The 11,274-nt window shown below is 43.0% G+C and overlaps 1 protein-coding gene across 1 annotated transcript in view; it reads left to right on the plus strand.

Moving 5' to 3' along the window:
- Positions 1-11,274, plus strand: part of MAF (MAF bZIP transcription factor) — a 185,034-nt gene that overhangs the window by 173,053 nt on the left and 707 nt on the right. The gene's annotated exons all lie outside the window — the stretch shown is intronic.

Consider the following 11,274-nt stretch of genomic DNA (forward strand, 5'->3'; position numbering starts at 1 on the left):
CAGTATCAGGATATTAAAATCGGATATTAAAATAATTTTTTAAAGATCAATAATTAAACCTAGATTTCATTATTATTCAGAGTATACAAATTCACAGACCTGCTGTATTAAACACAATATAAATATCAGACTGTTAGTAATTGTACTCGCACTTAACTGCGCATTCTGGCACATTATGGGGTAATGATGCTTGAAGTTACCAAACAGGTCAAAGATGAAAGGCCATGCAGTCAAAAATTTTAAAGCTCCTGATTTGTGAATTTATGGTTAATGTACTAAATTTGATCTCTTCCCCTCATATAAATAACTACATATAATTATATAATTATATAATAATTAGCCTGTAGTCCCACAGCAATTACAGAGTTATTCCATGGGTGTCTGAGCCCTGATGGTGATGGCAATAGCTGGCATTGCCCCCTGCCTCCCACTCTGCATCTCTAACTTTGCACGTGTGAAAATATCCTGAGCTTTCCGTGTCTGTTTTGCTGTGGATTTTGCCAAGGCTCTACTTTTATCTCTGGTTGCTGGTTCTGTTTAATTGGTAGTTTGCAGATAATAGAAACACAGAGGAATATTATTCATTCATCTTCAAAGAGCTGGAAGCAGAGAGTCTGGTGAGGCACCCAGGAAGCCTTGCAGAAGTCTGAAATGGGAAGGCAGTGTTTTTATCACCTTCCTCATTCAGAAAAAGAGAGAGAGAGCAAGAAAGAGCAAAGCAGCCTGACCAGGAGCCAAAAGGAGATGATTATGTGGTTATCCAGAGGGATTCTTTCTATTACTTGAAAAATCAGAGTGCAGATTTAGAGAGACAGGTTGATGTGCTCAGTAAGATCAATGAATATGAGAGGGTCATTGATGGCATATGCTGGGGTTTAGAGGTAAGTGGCAGCTTTGGAGGCAGTGACGGGAGGAGGGAAGGAAGCAGCTGGTGGTCAGTGGCATGTCCTGGGGTCTGTCCTGTTAAACAGAGTCCCCTCCCCAGGAAGAAGAGGTGGCACTGTGGCCTCGAAGCAGCAAAGTTGAATGAGATTGCAGTCATAGATGTGAAGGGGTGAAATTTCAAGAACAAGCAAGTGCAAGAGAAGCTCTGTTGGAGCTTAAGATGTGCTGCTGGTGGGAAATGGTGAGGAAGGGGCTCAGCAATGCCTGCAAAACTCAAACAAATAACTCACCTAACCAAACACTCTCAGTATCCCATGGGCTGAGAGGGTTTTCAAGCGTAAATGTTTGCCTGCATGGTTCTTTTATTAAAACACCTTCCAAACCCTTGTCATGAAGAGTTTTAAGATGCCCTCCTGTTCTCTGCAGCCCTTTTATTTTTCCTGGTCTGCAGTCACTTCAGCACATGCACCCAGCCCGTGGTCAGCCAGCAAAAGCACTTGGTCCTGCTTTTCAGCACAAAAACCATCCGTCTGTTATGCATTGATACAGAGAACTGCTGAAGATACAACAACTAGAAATATTTTTCTTGGCAAGGAGGAAGAGGCTTGGAGAGAAAGCAAGTTAGGGACAATAAAGATAGCCAGGAACTCTGGAGCACTGACCTCCAGACGCATCCAGGGTCATCAGGGAAAGTATATCAAATGTTAACAGATATCAGGAGCCAAGAACTAATTTTAAGGAGGGCTGGAAGATATTCTTGCTCGTTCAGTCAACATTTTAAAGCAGTAGTGGCAATTTCTAACATCACAGAGCTTTTTGCCTGTTTATTTCACCTGCTGTCTTTTGCAGAGGTATCCATATTTCCAAAATTTAGAAAGCTAAAGTCATTGATTCTTAACTTAGGGCAATCAACAAACCCAGAAAATTTATTTTTCAAATGGTTGGTGTTGTAGAGGAGTTTCTGTCTGTACTTTATAGATGTGTGAGATATAGAGATATATGTAAGCACATATTTGCACATGTATATCCATATGTTCATGGACTGCATCTGGGAACATACAAAAGATGCCATTAACTTCACATTCAGGAGTGAGGGCACCCATGTGAACAACTGATCTGCCATTGAGAAAATATTTGAGTATTGTAAACTGCCAAACCAGGAGACTGATACAAAAATTAGAAAGGTTTCAAAAACCAGGGAACTGATATAAAAATTAGGAAATTAAAAGTAAACAGATTATTCAGATGGAGCTGCTGTATTTCATTCTAAGTGCAGTAAATATATGGATTACTAAGCCAATAAGACCACTGAGGCAAAGACTGGCTTCTGCTCTGGAAAAAAATGATTTCTTATAATTTTTTTGTAATTTCTAGTTGTTCATGGACATAAAGCAGATATTTAGCTGACTGACTGACCACTTTGCCAGTAAAAGTTTGGAGTGTAGTTCAATTGATCATCATGGATGGGTTTTTTACTCCCTTATTTATTTTGAAGACAAATTGCTGTAGTTATTTTCTCTGTTTGTTAAAGTCTGCCCATTTCAAGTGATCCATATGCAATTTACACAGTGAAATAATAAGCTCTTGTAGTGACTTATGTAATATTCTAAGCCCTGCTGAGCTCTCCCTGTGGCGTGTCACTCATTCCAGAGGTGCAGGAGTTCTGGGATGAGCATGGTCAGTACCTTTGATGGGTTTTTCAGGGCTTGAGTGTGTGCAGCAGTCTGTGCAATGGCATTTTTAGCTCTGTTTTTGGGCACTTAAGCTGTTTTTGTACTTCAACAAACAAATCACCATCTTTGTTTCAACTTTTGGGTGTTTTTTGCCAACCTGAGAAGGCACAGATGATAATAAGGAAATAGTTCACAGAGAGTTTCTCCCAAGAATATCTGGGGACCAGGCCAGGGAGGTGGTGGTGTAACCCACAGATTTGTCCTTATCCCTTGCTATGCTAACCCCGAGAAGGACCAGGGGAAATGCTGCCTTAGGGATTGCTGCTGTACCTCAGTCACCCATGGAACCTGCCTGGTGCGCCTGGGCTCTGAGTGAAGATGGGTTTGCCCTGGAAACCTCCTGCTATGGCCTGTAGAAAGGGATGACATACCCAGCTGAGGTGCTCTTTGAGATTATCCTGCAGGGGAATGGACAGGATTCAGCCTCTAGTTGTGCAAAGGAAGGTAGGAAATCCAGGATAAGTGTGAACTAGGCAGGATGGTATAAAGGTACTGGAAAAAGGATTTTTAAAAAAGCTGTTCTCTGGTTCATCTGCCATGGTGTGACGATGCATTCACAAGTGTGAAAATCTTGGTGAGGGAAAGCAGACTGACCTTTGTGGGCATTGACATGTAGCAAAGTGGCTGCAGAACAGCCCTGTTTGTTCACCAGCACAAACCAGAGCCACGAGTGCAGAGGCAATGGCAGAGCACGTGGGACTCTCTGCATTGCCTGTATTTACATAAAGAAATTTCACTTCACTTAAAGCTTCCTTGGGAATATGTAGGAGGTGCAGGGAGCTCTTCAGCGGAGGATGCTGTCTCAGCCTTATATAAATACCTGTAGAATTGCTCAAATAGTTCATTAGTAGCTTATGAGTTTGTGTGCCTGCATTCCTCACTAGCTCTAATTGCAAGGATGTTGATTCCTACTGCATCCGAGCGGAGCCGGCGAGCAGATTCTCTGCTCTATTGCACCATTAAATGAGGTGTTACTGTGTTTGACTCGAGCTGAAAAGGATCCCTTCCCAGTTAGTAAAGAGACCGGCTAGGGCTGACCTAGCTGGGGACAGATTTCCTTCCAAATCACAGAGAAGTACTCCTGAATATGAGATGTTAATTGTGGCAGGAATTAAGGATTAAACAGTCATGGCTTCAGGTTACTAGTGAGAACTGAAATCAGGATTACAAAGGAAACTGGGCCATGCCCTCACAATGCTATTACCCCAGTTCTTGAATCTAAAAAACCTTAGAAACTCATCCTCAGTGACCAATAAAAACTAGTCTAAATTGTGCTTACTGAGGCCTGAGGAAAAGAGTCATAATTGTGCAGCCATAGTTTGGACACCTTTCAGGGCAGAAGATAACAGCAAGGGCAAAAGAGTGAAATTCAGCCCTGATTCATACCCTCTACAACCTTTATTAGGGCCAAAGTTCCAGCACCAGCCACAACCGCATCTCTTGCTTGGGAGAGTCAGACCCCACACCAGAGCCAGCAATACCTTGCAAGAGCATTTCCCTTTGGGCAGAGGCACGTGAAGTCCCTGTGTGAGTTCAGCCTCCAGCCTGGAGGACTCGATCGTCTCGATGCCCCACAGGACCTCCTGAAGGGCTCAGAGTGAGGGCAATGACCTCAATTCGTGTTCTTGGGGGAGATGCTCACATGGACTAAATATTGATGAGGGCACCAAACCCTGCTCCTAACCCCAGAATAAAAAGCCAGGGAGATGAATGGGGGGGGAAAAAAAAGAAATTCTGTGGATTAAATTTACGGCATAGTAGCACATACTTAATAACCAATTAAAGCCAAGATTTATTGGGAGCTAAATTGCATTTGTATTAAAAATAGAACTAGAATATACTGTTACAGAATAAAAGCAAAACATTTTAGCATTTAATATTGTAAAAGACAAAGCAATCTAATGGACCCTAAATGTTAATGGGTGTAAAGATTTACACTTTAATTGCATTTTCAAGTCATCTTATTTTACTGTGCTCTTTCTTCTATGTACATAGAAATCAACAATGTGCTGCAACATTATACTTAGTAGCAGCAAGACTGACTTAAGGAAACCTATTATTATAGGCAAGATCAGTTTATTATGTATAAATCCTTGCAAACATTTTAATTGAAATGAGCAGTGGACTTTCACTGACCTTGGCTGCATGTGTGTGAGACCTTCATAGCAAATTAAGCTGGTGAAAAGTGCGTGTGAGAAGCCAAGAAGGGAGGGAGTGGAAACAAGACAATTTCTATATGTAAAGCCAGTGAATAAAGTGTATTAGATACAAGGGTTTGCTTTATGGCAGGTAAAAAAAAACCAAACAAAAAACAAAAAAAACCAACCCTAGCAAATTATGAAACTTGAAATTACATCTGATTAGATTGTCAATTAATAATATTGTATTTATTAAAGTATTATCAGCTACGATCCAATTTTGGGATGACATCTGAGGTTGGTGTTTTAGGACTGCTCTCATAGCATATAGAAATGCTACAAACTTCCCAGAAACTGATTCTTGGGCTCATAAAATTTCTCTTCCAGTTTGTGTTACTGCTTCAAGATTCATCAGCTGAGTTACAGTTATGGCTGAATCTAACTCATATTACATTTGAAAAAACAAATGTGCACTAAAAGTAATTAAAGCATGTTGGTTCATGAATAATACACCATTTTACTACTATTTGCAGAGTATAATGAGACAAGCTACTAAATTGACAATGAATGCTCTATTATGTGATTGCCAACTGTTTTATAAGATATTGAACAGATTCATTTATTCTATCATCATGTGCATTATCAAGCTATTGCTTTTTAATAAATTAATTTCTCCTGTGTCTCCAGAGCCTTACTTTGAAATCTGGCTGAAGGCATAAATGGAATTAATTCTGCGGTCTGAGTTTAAGTCACGGTGCCTCGCAAGCCCCGCAGCTGGCAGCGGGCACAGAGGGGATTTCTCCGGGTGGCCGCGGCAGAGGGGCTTAATTGCGCCGGCAAGGAGCGGCTTTTAATAGCCAGCCGGCAGAAACAGTCGCCCCTGCAGGGCAGGGCTCTCTGACAGCTCTTGTTTATCAGGGGCTCTCCTTGCCAGACATCCCCGGTCCCCTGCCCTTCACCCCCACCCACCCGCCCGCCGTAAATTGACCCTTTAATTGTTCGGCAGCCTAAACCTGGTGACACCAGCCACTGCCTGTAAAGCAGCACTTAATCCCTGGTTGGGTGATAGTGTCATTAGGAGAGTAATGTGATTGCGGGGAAGAATCTCCCATCTCGGCTGCGGACTGGGTTGGAAGGGAGGATTATCTGTGAGCCCTGGGCTGGCGCTGAGGCAGCACGGAAGGTCCGTGCAGCCCTGATGCTGCCGAGCTACTTCGCTCGGTGGTAAACAACTTCTAATTGCGGCTGTTGACAGGACTCACTGTGTGTAACTAACCTTGCTGCAATGTTATTATTTCTGAAGGGAGCCTTTCTCCATATTTTTAACAATAAGTCTGACAGGTGTCACATTAAAAACAGGGCTTAATTCTAATGCAACTATTCCCACCCGCCTTTCCCTTCTCATTTTTGTGCCTCTGTAATGCACGAATTTCTCCTGCTCATAAAGATTAAAGGAACAGCTTTGCTGCAAGGAAAATACTGGTTTGTTTGTAGTCCAGGTACATTTGAGATGGTCTCAGTACCAGCTCCCTTTCTCCTCTCTTCTCCAGCCATGCCGGCTCAATGCTGGGAGAAAAGAGAGGGAGAGAAATAAAGCTTTCCCTGGGATGAGAGGTAATTCAGGATCCATTGAAGCGAATTTTCAGGCTTCCTTTGAACTGTGACCCGCAGCCACTGTCCGGGCGCGCCGTGGCTGCGCGGCCTGTGATGCATGGCTGACTGCTGTCCACCAGAGACCCAGCCCAGGCCAGCAGTTCACTTACAAGTTTACACTGGATTTAAGTCAAAATGCTAAAAACGCTGGTGTTCAATCACTGCTAACTGCGCGCTCGGCAGACAGCTCCCAGCAGACTCCGTGCTTGTAAAATCCAATACGCCACGTAAAGTGAGGGTTTATGGAGGTGAGAGGGGTTCAGAAGACTTTCCTCTTCTCCATCCCTCCTGCTTGTTTTTGTTGTGATGCTGCTTTTCAGGTGCTGGGACAGCTTCAGCCTCGTCCCATCCCACACAGGCAGCAGCCCAAGGCACACAGGGCTGCGCTCAGAGAGGCACTCCCCATTTCCATAACCTTCCCCCTCGTCTCCTGCCCTTCCTCTCAGGCTGCCTGCAGAAGGCAAAGTCCATTTTAAAGCCATCAGTTCCGTGTTGATGTGATGATCAGTCAGGACCAACGTGGCTCCCATGCTCTCACTTCTCTCTCTCCTCCCTTTGCAAAAAGCTTACACGTTCCACGCCCGCCAGCATCACATGCGCTCCTCAATCCTGGCTAAGAACATTACAAAGCTGCTCAAACTGCTGCTGTTAAAGGCTAACACCAGCACAAGGAAAAGGGTGCCTTCTTTGCCGGGAGGGATCATAGAAATCCAATGTGCAAAGCCCCTAATTTAGCCCGTGCTCACATACCTGCAGGCACTGCACCAGACCTGTGTAGGGTTTCCATATGAACAACACACACGGCGCAGATCAGTCTCAAAGTGTAATGTTCAGTTTTTACAACAGATCTTTTAGAAGAGTGAAGATAAGCAGTCAAAATAGTCTCACCAGGCTTTTAGTGATCTGGTCTGTACCCCCTTAAGGCTGATGATTTTCTGGGACTCCAAAAAAAAAAATTATTTCTTCCTCTCTCTTTTTTTTCCCCTGCATAAGCAACTGCCCAGCAAATTGATAAGAGCCCTTTTTAATTAGCTAGTGAAGTTGTATGGGTAATGTTCCATATAAAAGGTCTATAAAACACAGCAGAATTAATAAAATGACTGCTTCTCGTTTAATTCAGGTCCTCCAAAGGGATCCATATGTCTTGCTTTGGTCTGTTTGTAGTACTTCTCTCCACCACCCAGCCACAAATTGATTAAAATCACATTCCTCACTTAAAACTGGAGCCCAGTTGGTAAGAGATACTGGATAGTAATTAAGGTCTGTGCACAGACACATGAACCCCCATAAAAAAAAAGTACCAAAAGGAATCATTGTGCATCGCTTGGATTATATGCAAACACAGCTCATGTTGACAGCTACCTCTGGATGACTCCATCAGTACACACTTTATCTCCAGCTGTCCAAGTAATTTTCCCAGGATTTCGCCCCTCTTTTTCACTCCTCTCCACACAGATGGATTAGAGCAACAAACGGTTTACATGCTGCACATCATTAGCTATCCTCCCTCACTACCCAGCAGATAACAACTGGGCTCTATCATCAGGACATTCATAACACCTTGACACTTTTACAACTATGCTGTTCTCTGCCAGAGCAATCTTCTCTTTTAAAGCATGAAGCTAATTCACAAAACACCCCTTGGAAAGTACTCTGCAAACACAACAGGGGTGGGGGAGAGAAGGAAAAGCATAGCCCAGAAAAGGCATCTAGTAAATAACATAGTTAGCAGCGGAGGAAAAAAACAAAAGAAACTCAAGAGAAAAGCAGCAGCAAATTCTTTTTCTCCAAGGTACCTTTCTATTTTGCCATTTCCTCCATCCCACAGTGAAGGGCACCAGCAAAGGGCCACCCATCTGTCTGCTGTATTTCAGTGCTTCCATCACCATGTCATTCCAGCGCCTTCCAAGCCTGGCACCAGCCTGTGCAGCTTCCTCGCTGGGGAGTGTGCCCCTGGTGATGGTTCAGCTGCTTCCCTGGGCATGGGTTTCACCAAAGGACTCTCTCATGTGTTTACTACTGGGTGTTACTAATGGCTATTTTAGCTTTCCTAAACTGCCTCCAGTCTCGGGGAATCTTGACTCTAAAAGATTTGTTAATAAAATAACACTTTCCCTGCATAGGCTGGGACCCTGCTTCAGAACCCACTCATGCTCGGATATGGGTTTATATTTAGAATAAAATACAAACCTACATCAGCCACTGTGTGAAGGAAATGCACTTTAGCATCATTTTCCAAGCTTCTCAGCATGCCCCCTGCCGCCCCAACCGTACATTTTAATGTATAGTACACGCTTGTTTAAAAAAGAAATACATAAGGAGAAAGAGTAATTACCGTAGCTTAAATTCAGCCTGATAAGAAGAGCTTGCACAGTCTGAGCAGCTGTTCCACTGCCATTCAGATTATGAAAATATAATCCTAGAGAACCTTGTCAAGATAAATACAGAGCATGAAATGTATAGGCAATTTTTCCCCAGCCACATATAATGATCAATTCCAAAGCCACAAGTGATACCAAAGGACAAAATAAGATCTGTCTAGACTTTCTCACTTACAAGATATTGATCATTCCAATGGTAAACTGGTTAGTATAAGTGTGTTTGGCTTGAAAGGTCATGAGCTTAACACCTGACAAGGAGTTATTCAACCTTGATATAAGTCAAATTATTGCAGTGTTGCTGGAAAGACTTCTCTAACAAAAAGCCCTACCTGGCCTGAGAATATCTGGGATTTGTCTTCCAGATGTCAAAAAAAAAAGCAGGAAGGAAAAATAAAAGAAGTCAAGGTTTGGCATGGGTTTCTGCTGGTTCACCTCCACCTGATTTGGCAAGTAGAGGTCCCAGCAGTCAGTGTGTGTCTGGGCAGAACAATGGACAGCAGTGGAAGCTGCCACTGATTGAGAAGGCACCTCCATTCCCCCCGAAAGCTTCTGGCTCTTCAATCCCAGCAAGAGAGTTTGGTCGCTCACCTGCATGTACTTGAAGATACAGGGCACCGATATAGGGTCAAAAAATCACCATTAAAATGGGAACTGTTGACTTTGGAAGGAAAGCAGGGGGGAAAGGGTCGAGCATCGCCCCGCAGCACGTGGGTAGGAAATGATCCGCGGCATCGCCTGCCAGCACCTCCCCTTCCCAAAGTCCTGTGGGGCCTGAGCCGTGCATCAGACACAGCCCTAACCCAGGCTCCTCCTTTTTTATAGAGATAACTAGCAAATGCTTACTAGGACTATTAGGAGCTTGGTGTGAATTTGCTGGATCTTTTCCAAGAACTATAAATACCCGATCTATTTTGCTTTATTCAGTTCTTTTTGTTTTGCTGATATGATACTAGTTAAGGTTAATGGGGTTTGCTTTAATATTAGACACAGGATCACTTAACTACCTTTAATGAACACTGGAGTCAATGCATTGTGGAGTAATTCACACAGACATTGCCTCAGGTAAATCAACCGGAAAAATGTAAGCCAGTCAAATAAATAAATCTGACCGGCTGTAAATGTGCCAAATTTTACACCAAAATATATTTGAAAGCCAATGACTTAGGCACATCTAGGATATTAAAATGGAGGGTTTGGAGTCTGTTTCTTTTCAATTGCTTTTCCTTTTTTAATGTTCCCTGCACATCCCTCCTGTGCTGAAACCAAACTGAGATTGCAAGAAAAATTATTTTCACAAGTGTTTCTAATAGAAGCGAGGGCTCTACAGCTTGGTGTCTTGTTTTTTCATTTGGAAAAAGCCTTTTTTTATACTGGCTATTGCAACACAGGAGAGTGAGATACAAAGAGGAGAACAGAGAGTGGAAGAAGGAAAATGGAGAGAGAAAAAAATGAAGGAGAGGAAAAAAGAAACGGAGAATGACTGAGTGAAATAAAAAGTAAGAAAGAAAGAAAGAGAGAGCAAGTAATTTTATCTGCATTGGAGAAAATTATGACAGTGAAATTCTAGACAGGGAAATACACTGCTGTCCAGAAATAAGAACCAGAGGAACCCAAACAACTCAGTGAAGTTAGGGGTTTGCTTACTTCATCCTAGTGCAAAACTAAAACTATGCTAACGTTAAAAGTGTTCTTACCTTGTAACACTGAAATAGAGAGTGGGGTACAGAGCAAAAACACACAAATGTTCTTTGAAGGAAGGCAGGCAATATCCCTAAGTACTGAATTCTCATAAAAGCGGGCAATATTTCAGCAATAAGGAATGACAGGGAGTTCATTATCGGTTATTAATGTTTGCCTAAATGGAGCATAAGGCCCAGGCCTTCAGGGGAGTGCAGAGCTCCCAGCATCACTTAATTACTGCCTCTTCTGAACCCAGCAATGCCAAGCTCCAGTGCAAAGCTGTGTGGCCGTACACTGCCTGTGTTATACGAGAGTAATTCTGTCTGGCTATGAAAGGGAAAAATAATGTGTGTGTGAGGGCTGTTGCACAGGTGACAGGAGTTAATCACTTTTCCCCCCAGATAAACTCCAGGCAATACAAGGAATTTGGCTGTAACCATCGCTTCAACTTGCAAACCCTTCAACCCAGGCCATGAATTTTCAGACATTGCACTACACCAGCATCTGGTCTGCGTAGCACAGACTGGAGAAAACTTCTAGCAGAAAAGAAAGACCTTTTTTTTTTTCACTCTGCAAAAGGCTGAAAAGAGGTGTTGTTCTTTCTGGAATAGCCCCTTTTATTTCTTTATTCCACCAAACATTTCAGTGCAGGATGTGCTGCCCTTGGGGAAGGGGCTGCAGAGAGTCGAGGAAGATGAGTGGGCAGGATTTGTTGTCTTCTGAAGCTGTTGCTACAGAAGTGGCAGAGCAGGGATAAAAAAAGGCCATATATTCTTTACTGCTGCTTTGGGAAAGACTGTGGCA

Source organism: Corvus moneduloides, chromosome 12, assembly GCF_009650955.1.
Source record: "Corvus moneduloides isolate bCorMon1 chromosome 12, bCorMon1.pri, whole genome shotgun sequence".
In the NCBI taxonomy this organism is placed as follows: Eukaryota; Metazoa; Chordata; class Aves; order Passeriformes; family Corvidae; genus Corvus; species Corvus moneduloides.